The sequence below is a fragment of the Microtus ochrogaster genome, chromosome 16, assembly GCF_000317375.1.
Source record: "Microtus ochrogaster isolate Prairie Vole_2 chromosome 16, MicOch1.0, whole genome shotgun sequence".
Lineage (NCBI taxonomy): Eukaryota > Metazoa > Chordata > Mammalia > Rodentia > Cricetidae > Microtus > Microtus ochrogaster.
Window position 1 is genome coordinate 29,764,143 of NC_022018.1, and position 16,069 is coordinate 29,780,211.

At 37.6% G+C, this 16,069-nt stretch overlaps 1 pseudogene; it reads left to right on the forward strand.

The window, feature by feature from the left end:
• Nucleotides 1-4,329: 4,329 nt before the first annotated feature.
• Nucleotides 4,330-13,771, forward strand: LOC101989855 (annotated as a pseudogene).
• The last annotated feature ends 2,298 nt before the right edge of the window (nucleotides 13,772-16,069 follow it).

The window sequence follows — 16,069 nt, forward strand, 5'->3', positions numbered from 1 at the left end:
AGGAGCCTGGATTGATGGACATGGATAGCTTGCTATGCATAGCTGAAACTTTGAAAACCCACAAAAACAGTGATACCACAGGCCTACAGGGAGACATCTCCCCTTTGTAGGTAGGGTGTAAGTCACTGGTGAGTACCACAGGACCTGTAGGAGAGTGTTCTCTGTCTACAGGTGGGGTGCTAAAGCCTGACTGGATTTGGTCAGGGCGACTCAGAAGCCAGAGAGGCCAGAGGCTGCTCTGAATGGCCTTTCATGGCAAGGGAAAAAAAAAAGACAAGGAAAAGAAAAAATCTGAGGGACCGTGGGCCCCCAGTTGGGGGAGGACTGACCCAAGATTGTCCAAACACAATTTTTGCTAAGGAAAGCCATCCAGAGATGAATGTCAAAGGGCTAGATCATAGCCTTAAAGACCATGGTTGGGGACTGTACCCCCATTTCTAGGAACATCCGAAGATTTCTAGTTGGGAGAAATGTTTAAGCTGACCAGAATGGGGGAAAACTCATCAATTGAAGCCGGTGGGGTATGTAGAAATCCCACTCAGGCAAATGGAACATGTGGTTGTTGTGGAAAAAATGCCCGGTTCCAGATCCTGACCCTGGGAGAGCTGCTCAGGGCAGGAAACCCTCCTGAGTCTCATAGCACCAATGTAATAGATTAAGTAAAATTCCCCGAGAGGCACAGTGGCAGAAATGCCACAGGTCCCTGAGCAGCGGCAGTGGGCAGCAGGTTTTGAGACCATGCCACAGGTCCCTGAGTGGAGGCAGGCAGTGGGCAGTGGGTCCCAAGAACAGCCAGTTTCAGGCAGGGATGTTACAGTTCCCCAAGTGGCTGCAGTGGGCCATAAGGGGCAGTAAGTCCCACAAGGCAAGACATATGGATGGGAATGCCACAAGACCATGCCACAGGTGTCCAAAGGTGGCTGGTCCCAGGCAGGGAGCCATGCAGCAGGCGAGAGACAGACAGGTATGCCGTGCAAAGTGAGGTTGGATATTTATTAGTTGGATATTTATTTATTTATGGAGGGGAAAGGGGAGAAGGGGTAAGGGGAAAAGAGGGAAGAACAGAGAGAAAGAAAGACAGAGGGGGGAAGGGGAGAATGGAGCGAGGCAGAAGCTGCCTCTTCAGGGGGAGATGGAAAAGAGGACGAACTCAGGCTGGAAGCTGAAGATCAGTTTGCCTCAATGGAGGAGGTAAGAGGGAGGGAGTGGGAGTGGCTTGTCTCTTACAGGGACAGAGCAGACTATTATACATACCACATTGTATGGTAGCATAGAATTACTTGGTCTGGAGTTTGTAGCTTTCAGTTATGACAGTTAATATTGGGTTCTCTAGGACATGAGGGCTCTCCACACAGACTTCCACACTAACACATATGTACACACACACATGTAACATGTGGGCCTGCTTGTTGGGGTTTCTGTCCCACCCGGTATTCTCCCGTACCACACACACATTCTCCAGACAGTAAAAATAAAGTATGATAATATTAAAAAGGAGTTTCATGAGTTCAGCAAGTGGAAGGAGCTAAAATTTTCATCAGCAGATGAAGGTATAAACATGCAACACACATGTAAACAAATGTAATATACTAAGCAGTCAGTAGAATGAACCACAGGCTCTTTCAGTTGCATTGGTCGATCTCTGTTTCTGTGCAACGAAAACTAGGCACAAATGAAATATAGCCGATACTGTTTTCTATATCTTTAAAAACACTGTTCACTTCATGTGCATGGATATTTTGTCTATATGTGTTTATCCACTACATGCATGTAGTGCTCAAGGAGAACAGAAGAGGGCATCAGAGCCTCCTGGAGCTACTTAATTTTGTAGTTCCTGAAATAAAACCTTGGTCACCTGGAAATCGAGCTGATACTCTTAACAGCAGAGCCATCTCTTCAACCCTTTTTTATATTTCTTAGTAAACACTTCTGTTTTGAATGCCAACTTGATAGACATTGATTCTAGATAAGAAAGCATACAGGAAAATTATTAATCCCCATGACTGTTTCTTTCAGAAGAATGAAGTTTTATAAACTTTAGCCTAAACTTGCTTATAATACACATTATATGACCACATTATATTAAAAATATCACATATTCTACTCTCATGTTTTACTTTAGTGAAATATAATTAAAAATACCTATCTTCAATTCTTTAACTTTATTCTTCCTGTCCAATACTCATATCAATTTGATTATTTTCAGGTGAGTTCTTTTATGAATGTTGAATGAGGCTACGAATCTAACACGTTGATTTGCATTTTAACATCTTATTTATAGTTATATAAAAATCAGGGACTAAATAGTAAGCTCAGTGGTTAAGAGTGGTTGCTCTGAAGTCATGGCATCAGAATTGTGTTGCGGGAGCTCCTTCCGCTCCTTCACCCAATAGCCGCTGAGATACCAGCCCTTTGGGGTGTGGTCTCTCTCTCTTTAAAAAAGCAGCCACTGCCCTCTGCTCACTCTCTGGCTTCCAGCTCCGCTTCCGGCCACTAGGCTCCTTTCCTGATTGCGTTGTCTGGGACGGTGATCTGTAAGTTTTTCCCCCTTAAATAAATAACCATTCTATTAATCATAATTTCAAACTGGTGTGGGATTGTTTGTGACTTATGCCTTCAGAATTGTATACCACATTCATATAACAAGCTAGATTTCCCATGACTGCTGGTAACTACAATTCCCAAGTGATCAAACATTCTCTTCTTGCACACCTGATGTAGGAATCTCCTCTGTATACCACTGGTTAATAAAAAAGCTGCTATCGGCAAATGGTTTAACAGAATATAGCCAGGCTAGAAAAGAAAATAGAAAAAGAAGGTGGAGTCAATGCGAAGCCATGTAGCCAGAGACAGATGCTTCTACTGGTGCCTGCTAAAACTTTCAAAGTAGACCTTGACCTTGTGCACGGATTAAAGGAGATGGGTTATTTTAGGATATAAGAACTACCGAGAAAAATGCTTAAGTTATTGGCCAAACAGTATTGCAAATTATCTGGGTGAAAGCATCACCCCAGCCCCTAGCACCCATCCTTGGAGTGCCAATGGAGCAGGAAAGGAGCAGGGAACTCCATTTCAACCTCCACCCCTGGGAGTTGCCTTGTTTCAAACTTCAACTCTGGGAAAGTCTGCCAAGTGCTGATCTCTCCCAGGGAGGGTCAGGACCACTCTCACAGACTATTAGGCTTCTGCCCAGAGAAGAAGCAGGTGGTCCCAGGTTCCTCGTGGTCTCCCCCATCTCCCTCTTCCCCTAACCATGCTTTCCTGGGCCTCCTGGAATCACTGCAGTAATTAAACATGGGCATCTTTTAGTCAGTTTGATTTGGTCTGATTGAAATTATTTGTGTCAGAACAGAGGCTTGTCTTAAGAAATATTTCTAATGCAAATAATATGATTTCTGTGAGATTATTTTGGGTCAGAGCAGCTGAGAATAAACAAACAGTATCTGGCAACACATTCTTAGCACGTATACACAAATATTTCAAAATTATCTAATAAATGAGTTCTGTTGTAATATCTAAGTCCCTTTGCTTGTTATAAAATAATACCCAATAGTTGTCAATGGTTTATCAACCACTAAGCACTGTTCTGTGTTGTCCCCTTTATGTATTTCAAGATTGTGCTTGGGACAAAAACAATGGAAAAACACAGGAAAAAAATTAAAAAACTAAGCTTTTGTATTTCAGTTATTAAATAAATGTAATTGTGGAGTATCAAAATTTTTGAAATGTCCAATTGTGGCGTCTTTTTTCTTTGAATATGTTTCTTTGTTAAGTGCTAGCTCATTATTTTCAAGGAAAGGCCAAGTAGAGGCTTCATAATGATCAAATGGCAATAAATGTCTGAAGTATTATAATTATTTAATCAATCTCTTCTCCTCAAATATATAATACATGCAATAATATATCATATATAATACACGCATTAACAAAGAGAACATTACAGGAAACAAATACTCTATCAGTATATAGCAATTTGTTTAAAATTCATCCTTTATATGAAAATGAGTGGCTTCCCTTCTTACGTGAGATATAATGATTTAACTTTACTGCATCCTTTCTGTTGACTGACTATTAGACAGGCAATACTAGTAGTACACAATAGGCATTGAGCAATATTGTTTAACCATTAGCCAGACAGTAGCACTAATTAATCATTAACTAGGGTATAGAATGAGTTAAACACTAGCCACTAAGTAAGAATGGTTAACCAGAAGAATGGGAGTGCCACTTGTTAGCCTATAGATAGGAAGCTGATATAGGATGATTGCCAACTTCCCCTTCAAGGCATCAGAAGATTCAAGACATTCGTAGGCAGACGAGTGACAGGCCATGAGTTCCAAACAGCAGTTTGTCAAACTAAATGATGGCCACTTCATTCCTGCCCTGGGTTTTGGCACTTATAAACCTCAAGAGGTAAGGATACATATTTCCAGGCCAGAGCGAGTCCATGTACAAGAAGGCAGATAGTTAGGCTTGGCCTACATCAGGGTTTTATTGAGACCACACTTGTTTATTATTCCTGTTAAATAGAGGTTGGAGCAGTGGCTGGAATTGGTGGCTGTGGGTAGGAGACTAATCTGTTTCCCTAGATAGGCTGAGTCAGAATTTTCAGAATAGGGTCTTTATTCCTGCTTGCCCTGTTCCTGGTAAGCCAGCAGTGATGCCCGCTTTATGGAGAACAAAGGGAAAGTTTAACTCTTCAAACATTTTGTCTGAGCATGGGTGTTAGTGTTGTATATGATGGAGCTACAGGGCCCATACCTCAGAGGCATTTACTATAACTCAGTCTTCAGGGATAGGGAGATTGTTAATGTTTCCTAGTTATTCTTGCTGGAGACTAGTCTCTCTGGTCTTAGCAGAATGTAGCCAAGTCTTTTTTCTTAGATTTGCTCTTGTGGCCCAGACCTGCTTGTGAGTTCACTGTTCTGGTTTGGTGCCTGCTAGCTCCAAGAGTGAACTTGAAATGAATCTTCTGGCTGTGAGCTCCAAGCTTAAAGGGACAAATCCATGATTTAACAATTCTGGGCACTATGGTTTTCCTATGTCTTTGTCTCTCAACTTGATAGAAGAGAAGAACGTCACCAGATTGCCTCTATCAGCATTCTTGGATGCAGTGAGAGGGACTTCTCTGTTTATATCTACAACCCACAGCATGATATTTCCTTTCAGGAAGGCAAGATCTATGAAAATCAGTGTGGTAACTCAGGGTGTCTCCCTGTAGTAATGCATGGTACAAGTGTTTGAGGACTACTTCAGTTTTGCTTTGGGGTAGCCTTCTACACCACAGCGAATGCTGCACTAGCGCTAAATAAATTCCCCCATAACAAACTCTGAACTGTAGGAAACTTACTGGAATTTATAATATATCCTTATGATTGGGGTAAGGAGGACCTGGTAACCATACTGGTCTGCATTAATGAATGTTAGGATTAGAGCATGAAGTTTTCTAGAAGGGAAAACTTCAAGGTGTACTGTTTCTTAATCTGAAGGGACTTTCTTGTTTGTAAACTTTCTGAATCTCTTAAATTCTGTGACAAAGGACCACTTTCCTTAACTTCAGATTTGCACATTTCCTTCCTATTAGATTTATGCATATTTACATGGATAAATCTGGAGATATATACAGGATTGGTTACTTATCAAGGTAGCAATGAAAAAGAAAGGCAGCAACAGGTCAAGGGTCCTGTTAAAAACTTTAATGTTGGTAACTCCCAGAGTGACGTTACTTTTAACTATGTCAGAGCTGGTATCCAGAGAAGGTGGTACTAGGCAGAATTTCAGTCACTGTGGTTTATTGTGAAAGATAACTGTAGAAATTGCTAAATAATCAAAAAATGTAGTGTTTTTCTTCTTAACCCCTTTGTATGTGTTGTATGACTACATATGTTTGTGCTTTTGTGCACATGTGTGTTTATGCCAGAGGTAAAAGTCTGACTAAACTGCTCTCACTTTATTTTTGTGAGGTAGGCTGTCCCACTGTATCTGGAACTCAGGGATTCAGCTTGACTTGCAGTCCAGTGAGCTCCACGGATCACCCTGACTTTGTTTCCCCAAGTACTGGTTCTACACGTGTGTGCTACCATGCCATAGATATTCTCCTTTTACGTGAGGGCTGGGGTCTGAACTAAGATCCTGAGACTTACTAACAAACACTTTATTGGTTGAGACATCTTCTCAGTCCACACCTTAAATTCTTTAATAAAACTGTCATATCTTTATCCAAAACTCACAGTCAAGGCAGTACTTTTAGATTTAATTTCAATCATATGTTTGTTAAGCAAGTCATCTTTGGTTGAAAGGGCTGACACCCCAAATGAATAATCTCCAATATGATGTTCACAATTTATTTTAAGGAGGATATATTCCTCGAGTAGGGTTTTTGTTTTCTCTGCCTGTATTTAGTTCTCGCAGACAAAGAAAATGGATATACACAAAGACTAACATAGGATACCGTTCTCTGTTCAAATCCCTATTACTAACTTGGTGTTGTGTGGTATCTGAGATCTTTGCTGTCTCATGATTATGTGACAGTGTCTTAGCTGGAGTCAAGAAAGATTGTCTATGTAATTGTGCTTTGTCCCAAGCAGACTTCTTTTTGTTTATTTTGCTTAGTAACCCCCACTACGTAAATTGAGTGTGACTTCCAAGCAAAATTTGAAACCAGTATGAGCTTGGAATTTATGAGAGCCAGTACGTAACTAGGACTACATAGCTATAAATTTTTTTTGGATATGAAAATCTTGCTATTAATCAGAAAAGACCCCAAGAAAGTAGATTTTGGCTCCTTGTCTTAAATGTGGGACAAATATAGGCAGACAATGACTCTGTGGAGACTTTTGTTTTCTGTGACATCTACAATATTTCTGTAGAATCCCTTATGCTTTATAGAATAAAAGTGAGAGTTCAAGGATCAGGGGACTAAGTTCTTGCCTAGTGGTCTAAGGGTGACTTTGAAAGACCTAACTCTTTCCAGTCTAGTAAACTCCCATCTAGGCTCACTCTGAACGAGCTTTCAGAATGTGCATCTCTAAATACCTCTTTGGGCTGTTCTTCTAGGTTCCTATAAGCAAGTCACTGGAGGCTGCCCACCTAGCTATAGGTGCTGGGCTCTGCCATATTGATACTGCTTATATATATCACGTGGAAGAGGAGATAGGGCAGGCCATTCAAAGAAAGATTAAAGCTGGCGTTGTAAAGAGAGAAGACTTGTTCATCACTACAAAGGTAGAGTTTTTATAGCATGCACGTGTGCAAAGAAGTGAAAATTATATTACTTGATCAAAAGTTGGCTAAAGGTGTCAGTTGTATAAATGGGTGAGAGAAATTACTATTAGATTATAATCTCTATAATTTAGTTTTTGAATGTTGTTAGTGGTATGTGTTTCATTTCTTGAGTAATTTCCTTTCATTGTTCAATGAGTTAACAATTACAAAGAATATATAAGGGAGTTCACATTATTAAATATGACTTATGTAAATCCTGGATTAAATGGAATGATTATAACTTTCCTTCAAGTACAAAAAATATTGTAGTATTAGAATAAATAAGTATGCATGTTTGGGCAATCTATTAATTGATCAAAACTTCTAATCTTCAACTTCTGTAACTTTGGTGTACTTGCTTTCGGCCAGAGCTGGTCCGGCCTAGTTTGGAAAAATCATTAAAAAGACTTCAACTGGACTATGTTGATCTTTACCTTATACATTACCCAGTACCATTGCAGGTAGGTGATTTGTATTGTCAAATGTACACATTTTTACGGAGACATTGATATCATGTTTATGGATGGTTGAGACAAGTTTCCATTATAATTTCATATAAATTTATTTTATTAAACTTCTGAAAAGGTTCCACAGAGAGTTTATAAGATTGTGAAATGAGGTGTCAAAGAAAATTTCAGAGTCAGAGATTAGAAATAACTTCCAGAAAATCTTGCATTTACACATCATTAAATTTAATTTTGTTACTGGATATTTGCCCAAGTCTTGTCTCTATTTTTCCGTTGGTGGTAAGGATGGCCCCAAGAGAGTTTCAGCTTCAGGGTCATTGATATTTTATAGCTTCTCCTCATATTTTCTTATCACAAACAATCTTACACGAAGTCCTGATTGGCCATCCTTGGCTCACATGCCTGCCCTTGAATCCACATGCATTCATATTTATTATTTATCCTGAGAAAGGATTTATATAAATTCTTGCTGGTGTTCAAGGCCATGCAATGACCAAGCTTCCCAGTGAATATGAAACATTTTCCTCTTTTACAAGAAAAGGAGTAGATAAAAGAATACAAGTCAGCTAGGAGAGCTCAGTTTGGTGTTTGTAAATATTATCTAGGTGCAGGAATTATATGTACGTGTGTGTGTGTGTATGTGTCTGTATACATGTATATGTGTGTGGCAACAATGAAAGCAAAAGAAGCCATGAATTTGAAAGACAACAAGGGAATACATGGGAGGCACTGGGGTGAGGAAAGGGAAGGAGGGAATCAATGTGATTATATTTTAATTTCAAAAATAAAATTATTATAAGAAAATATTTATCTATTCATATAATTGACATAAGAGAACAATGCAAAACTAGGCTCCTAAAGATCATTTTTTAAAACTCTACCTGTGTATCACTTTGTAAACACACTGTATAGGATCATGCCTCACTTTATGGCTGCTTACTCTCTTATTTCCAAGTTGTTCTTTACATTTTTTAAAAATATATTTATTTAATGTGTATTGCTATTTTGCTTGTGTGTATGTCTGTGTACTAGTGTCTGTGGAGAGCATTGGGCCACATGGGACTTAGTTACAAATAATTGTGACCATCATGTAGGTGCTTGGAATTGAACCCAGGTCCTTCGAAAGAGAAGCTGTTATTGTTGTTGTGGTGGTGGTTTTTTTACACTTTGACTCTTGGGGCTCTTTTGGGGGGCCTGCCACCCAGCTCCTAAATAAATCACACACACACGGAGCCTTATTATTACTTACGAATTCCTGGCCTTACTGTAGCTTGTTTCTAGCCAGCTTTTAACTGCCCCTCTCTCCCTGACCCACCTTCCCCCCCTGGGTTTTTTCCTGGTCTTATTTCTATAATCTTCCTTTCAATCTTCCACCGTGACAGGCAGGGTGGCTATGCGCCTGACCCCTAGCGTCCTCCTATCCTTGTTCTGTCTTGCTCCGTTCACCCTTGATCCTTCTATTAATCCTCTCTGCCTGAAAGACCTGCCTATCCTTTCTCCTGCCTCACTATTGGTCATTCAGCTATTTATTAGACCACCAGGTGTTTTAGATAGGCAAAGAATTATAGCTTTACAGAGTTAAACAGATGTAGCATAAAAAATTAACACATCTTTACATCAGCAAAAAAATTCTCCACAGCACAAGCAAATGTAACACACACACACACACACACACACACACACACACACACACACACACACTTTAAAATAATATTCTACAACAAGAAGCCATTGCTTAATCACTGATCTATCTCTCCAGGTCCTTAAAGATATTCTTAAAAGCATTACTACAGGTGAGACACATGTTTTTGTGAGATTTCTCTAAAAACACTTCTCTTCCAGCCAGGATATAATGATTTTCCAGTAGATGAACAAGGGAAATTACTATTGGACACAGTGGATTTCTGTGCCACGTGGGAGGTGAGTACTTTTCAAAAGAAAAATAAATCAATCAGAGGGAGAGAGAATCAGCTCACTTTCTCCTATGTATAGAAATTCATTTACATGCATACATATCTTATGTAGCAGCATCCTCAATTTTCAAAAGAAATCATAGAACCTTCTTGGCTGACATCTTATTCTTCATTTTCATCTTTACCTTTGCTTCTTCATATGTAAGTCCTCTGATAATCTGGGCAATATACCCCTCCACACCTTTTTTTTGTTTTTTAGTGTCTGTTATCTCAAACTTAGGGCCTTATGCACACTGGCAAGTGTTCTAATACTGAATTATTTGTCTAGCTCTATACAGTTTTCTTTGTAACTGCTCCAACTTCTCTTTATACTGATGTAGTGAATTGCAAGCATGACACTTTCTAACCCCTTCCTCATCACCAGGCACTGGAGAAGTGTAAGGATGCAGGATTGGTCAGTCTATTGGGGTGTCCAATTTTAACCACAAGCAGTTAGAGAGAATCCTGAATAAGCCAGGGCTTAAGTACAAGCCTGTCTGCGATCAGGTAAGGATTCTCATTCCCTCCCCATCTCTCATGCTTTTCTTCACTCTGAACTACTAACACTTGTTCATGTGTCCTCTGCCCAAGTGATTTTCATTTTGTGGAAAAGAAGATTCTGAGAACAGTGCCATTGTTTCAAAAGGCATGAGTGATTCTAAATTTAACCTTGGACTATTAAAGCATTTGTGAGAATGTATAATTTTTGAGTTGGTCTAACAGGCAGAAGTTACTCACAGGGAAAATTAATCTTCTACTCTAACTGAGAATAATGAGTGGGCCTGGGATACTTTGCTGAAAGACCGAGTTCAAATAAAAAAAACCAGCCAGTGGTCAGCACTTATGTGCAGTTTAAATGCTGCTTACCATATTATTACATTCCTTCCTCATAATTTTATTAAGTTAACAGCTGGTATCCTTACTCACTTAACTGCCTTGCTGACAACTAAGTATGATTTTGAAACAAAAGCTTGCCAAGGCAAATTATATTAACAGAATCTTCCAAAATTAGTTCATTTGTCTTTCAAAAATAAATTGCAACAGTTTGATCTTTTGAATTCAAATGTGATATCACATATGATTTTCTTAGTCTGCTTTGTTGGTTTTAAGTTTTCGTTTGTCATAATATGAGCATCGGATATACTCTGATGTCTTTCTTTCATATTCTTCCATAGGTTGAATGTCATCTTTATTTAAATCAGAGTAAGCTGCTGGATTACTGTAAATCAAAAGACATTGTTCTGGTTGCTTATGGTGCCCTGGGAACCCAACGATATAAAGATTGGTAAGAAGATGAAGAGTATGCAAGAAGCAAGACTGTCATTTAGCATCATGACTCTCAGTTCTCAGGGAGAGAGGGAACTTTAAAAGAACCGTGTGAATCAGAAGTTTGTGGCTCAGGGACTTCTGTGTAGCCCTGGCATCTTAATTTCCTTTTCTGTTGCTTTGATAGAATACTTGGCCAAGAGCAACCTCAGGGAGAAAGGGCTGATTATGGATCACAATTCTAAGGTACAAAGCATAAGAGCAGGAAGTCAGGAGATGGAAGCAGGTGTTTTCTTCACATTGCAATCAAGAAGCAGAGATTGACAAATGAACACTAATGATCTGATCATTGTCTCCATTTATACAGTTCAGGATGTGGGCAAATGGTCACATCAATAATTAAAATGGCTTTTCCAATATCAATTTTCATAAGATAAACTCTCACAGGCATTCTAGAATCCCATGTTTCAGGTGATTCCGGACTTTGTCCAGTTGATAATTATATATAACCGTCACGTCTAGTCTAAAATTCATCCTCTACTGTGTTTTGCAGCACCATAATAAACACATAACCTTGGCCTCTTGAGCTTATTTCTACTTTCCTACTAGGGTGGATCAGAACTCTCCAGTTCTCTTGCATGATCCAGTTCTTTGTGATGTGGCCAAAAAGAACAAGCGAAGTCCTGCCCTGGTTGCTCTGCGATACCTGCTTCAGCGTGGGGTTGTGCCCCTGGCCCAGAGTTTTAAAGAAAATGAGATGAAAGAGAATTTGCAGGTGATGAGCTCTGCTCCTTAGGGTTGTTACTTAGCATCTTCCATATGCTTGCTTCCTTCAAATCTCTGTGTACTATTTTGAGATCAAGCCCTGCATGTGTTTAAGATGTGAACTGTTGGTGAAAAATCATTTTGAAGTTAAGATGTCTCAAATTAAAATAAGGTTCTTTTTTAAGTCAGCTATTTTGTCCTTATATGAACATGTTATAATTAGAATGTAGGTAAATATTGACTTATATAATGTTGAAAAGAGCAATTTTTTACATTTTAATTATTCATTGATAGATTACCAAAATGTAACTTCCCATGCCAATCACTGTTTTGTATGATGTATTTTGAAATTTTGCTCTAGTTTTCTTGGAAACTATGTGTTTTAACTGTTTTTTTCCTCCCTCAAACAACCTTTGCGATTCCTCTCATCTGTGGCATTGTACAATTTTAATATATCTCAAAAGCAATTTTCCTTCATTTCACTTGGTATTTATTAATCATGAATGTTTTGGTAAACAATGTTCATTATTTTCAGAGGCATAAGTACTACTCACATTGCCTTTCAGACAAAAATCTGGTTCATTCAAATATTAAAACCTTTGTGTTTTTCTGTAAGGTTTTTGAATTCCAGTTGTCTCCTGAGGATATGAAAACCCTACATGGCCTGAACAAAAATTTTCGATATCTTTCAACTGAGTCGTAAGTAATATTAAACACCTCACCTCAGTTTCAGGACCAAGTCTTTCCCCTGCTCTTCCATTCTTGATCATTCAGAAACCAAATGTCCTATTCATCTGTAGCAAGTTTCCCATGGAGGTAGAGCAATGTTTGTTTCTGAGTTTTTAAAAATATGGATGTGTCATTGTAAAACATAGAGAAGATTTTGAAAATCATATTCTAAACTGAAAAAAGAAACTTTAGGAAAAAACTCTATTGTATTGGAGAGTTAATATCCACCAAAAGATCTTTAGTTTCTCTTTATGATCTATGATTACAAAATTTGATACTGGGTAAAGGCTGTATTATAAATGAAACCTGCATGTAACATAAATGTGCATATTCATCTATCTATCTTTTTGTTTTTTATCTATCTGCCTGCCTGTTTGTCATCTATCTATGTCTTCTGCTTGCTATAATTTTAATTTTCAATAGAAATAAATATAATAATTTTTGAATGAGGATTAGAAAATCTATAATACTATGCAAAATTGGTATATATGTTGTCATTATTAAGATTTTTGTTAGTATAGAGTTGTATGAAAGCAAAGGAGAGATAAAACTCAGTGATGAGTCATTGTAAGTAATGAATATTTCTTGCCACACCTTATCAATTAATGGTTTTATCAATGCTTTTTTTGGATTGTTATTTTTATGTAGAATTTTACAAATTGTACAGTTATCTCCTTGGACAATGGATGTCTACTTTATGAAGTACATTCTTTCCCTAACTGAATTTAATACATTACTTTTTACTTAATGGGCAGCGAGTGAATAATTAATGCATTACTATTAATTAAATGGAAGTGAAAGTAGTAGGCATAAATAATGTTTTAAGGCACATTAACATATTTCTGTGTTGATCAATGTGTAGAGTTACCTTGAACTAAGGGTGACTTATACTTTTCTCCTTTCTTTGGAGACTAAAGTTGGGAAGGATTTTGACTCTTCATTGATTGATGCATAGATGAAGCTAAGGGAGATAAATATTAATGAACACTGGTCTTTGGGTGTCCTAGTGTAGGCAGGTGGACATAATTTACGAAAACTGCATGAATTATATTTTTAAAACATTTCTTATACACGTTTGTAAATAACTGTAAGAATATCCCCTTCTGCAACTGATCAGGGAACAAAATGTTGAACTTTCACCTTGATAGTGCTTTCCTAGATGTCACAAACTTACATTGTAGAAATACATCAAACTGTGTGTTTGCTTTTATTTCCTCCTTTAGTTTTTCTGACCACCCTGAATATCCACATTCTGAGGAATATTAATATGGGGACCTAGTCATGACTGCCTGAAGTTATTGTGTGTGAACAGTGATGTTGGTGATATGATTCGGATGCTGTTTGGTGGATGCCTCATTTCCGGTCAACCTAGGCTGCTTGGTAACAGTCACATTCAAGTGAAGCTCCAGCTAATGATCTTGAAGAAAGGGAATTTAATTTTCATGGTGTATTGAAATAAATATAATGTTTTCTCCTCTAAAGATACTTTAAAAAATGAGATATTATGACACAAAACTGGTTTTGTTGGAAGTCTGTGGTTGATGTTTGGAGAGGATGATTTCTATTTTATAAACATTTCAGACTTGGGGCAGGTGGTGTTTCCAGACCAAAGAATGACTGTTAGCAGTTGTCTATGAGTCAGTGGTCCTTTAGACTCGAGTCAACAAGAAAACCCTGCACACATTCTGTGATTCTCAATCAGGAACATGAGACACACATGTGAAGGTTGTCCAACAATTCCCAGGCTCTCTCTACCTGCTTAGCATTAGAGTCTTGGAACTGGTGAGTTCGGCATTCCTGAGATAGGTTAAAGAGGTGACATGAGAATCAGCCTCGAAGCATCATTAAAAGTCAGGATGGGAGACTTCAAGAGGAGGGAGTTGATCATAACTCTACCTAGAAATGATGCCAAGGTTGGGTTTTTTCCTAATTTTATTTTTTTCTTCTTTTCTTTTTTTTTAAAAAAGATAATTACATCTTACAGACAAAAGGAGATTTTCACATATTTAGTTCAATGACATATCAGAGAGTTATTCCTAGCATTATGTTTTAAAGGAAACAAAAAACAAAAGCAACTTTAATTTTAATAAATATAAAATAGTTTTAAGATTTATGGTGCATTGATGGAATGTGGTCTATGAATTCATCAAAATTTAGAGGGTAACAATGTCAAAAACAATGTTAGACTAGGAAGCCTCAGGTTTTCCCATGGATACATCAGAAATACCATGTAACACAGGCTAATTGACATAGTCTTTGGTAAGTAGAAACCAAGTAAAGAGGCAACTATTAGTAACAACAGGATACCCCAATAGGTAGTTTTATTATTCTTTATATCCCACACTGAGAAGATCTGCCTGCTTGGTACCATGTGATCTTGGCATATAGGTGATATCAACAGTCCCCATATAATTTTTTCCTCAATGAAGTTATATAAACAATCTTATAGGTTTCAACATACCAAATCTGTACTTCCCATACCAGTTTTAATTTTCTTAATACTTCCATTCTCACATACAGTCTAACTTCATAAATAGTGGTTGACATTAAATAGCAAATCTAGGTTTGTGGTGCTTTCTTTAGGAATTTTACAAATTATTTCCCACAGAATCTTTATGTACCACCGAAAATAATTTTTTTCCTTGCATTTGAAAAAATGATTAAAGTGACAACCAAGGGCTTTTTCTCAGGGCTTGCAAAATTGATCAGGAATATAATATTTTAAGGGAGAATTGAACACATTTTAATATACCATTACCTTTTCTGTATTAATTATTATTTAATGTTGCTCAATATAATTTTTTTAAAAAAATAATTTTTATTTTATGTGTAAGTGTGCTTGTTTGCATGTATTTTTGTGTAGAACATGAATATCTGGTGCTTAGGGAGGTCAAAGAGATTATTTGTTTCTTAGTACTGAAATTACAGATAGTTATGAATCAACTTTGTGTGTGCTAGGAATCAAATCCAGGTCCTCTGGAAAATAAGAAATTTCTCCTAACTTCTGAAGCATCTCTCCAGCCCTTGTTGTTCAGTATTGTGATCTTCATTTGGATTTACAGAAGCTTATAATCTTATTATGGATTCACAAATATAATATATATATATATATATATATATGCTTTGGGGACTGACCGCTTAATATAGCATAGCAATTAGAGTACACTTCCAGAATACTATTTCTCCTGCTCATATCATTTCTTAGTTGCTTGTAAAGCAATCTTCTTAGAGATGAATGTAATAAAATTTTCTTAAAACGATTGGAAAGCACATAGGACATACACAAAGCAACCACACTCTGAGATTTTATAAACAATGAATGCTTAAAAATTCCAGTTTTCCTGGTTTTTTACACCCATATAACCATGTGACAATATGGATGCTAACATATTCCCTGCTCTTTGAAAGGAATGAATTAAAAGCCCTAGTCCTATATTTTATTCATGTGAAATCTATATTCTCCACTTATATTTTTTTTTGTTTGCTGTTTTTTTTTTAGTTTCTGTTTCTTTTTTTTTTAATTTATTTATTTATTGAGGATTTCTGCCTCCTCCCCGCCACCACCTCCCATTTCCCTCCCCCTCCCCTGATCAAGTCCCTCTCCCTCATCAGCTTGAAGAGCCATCA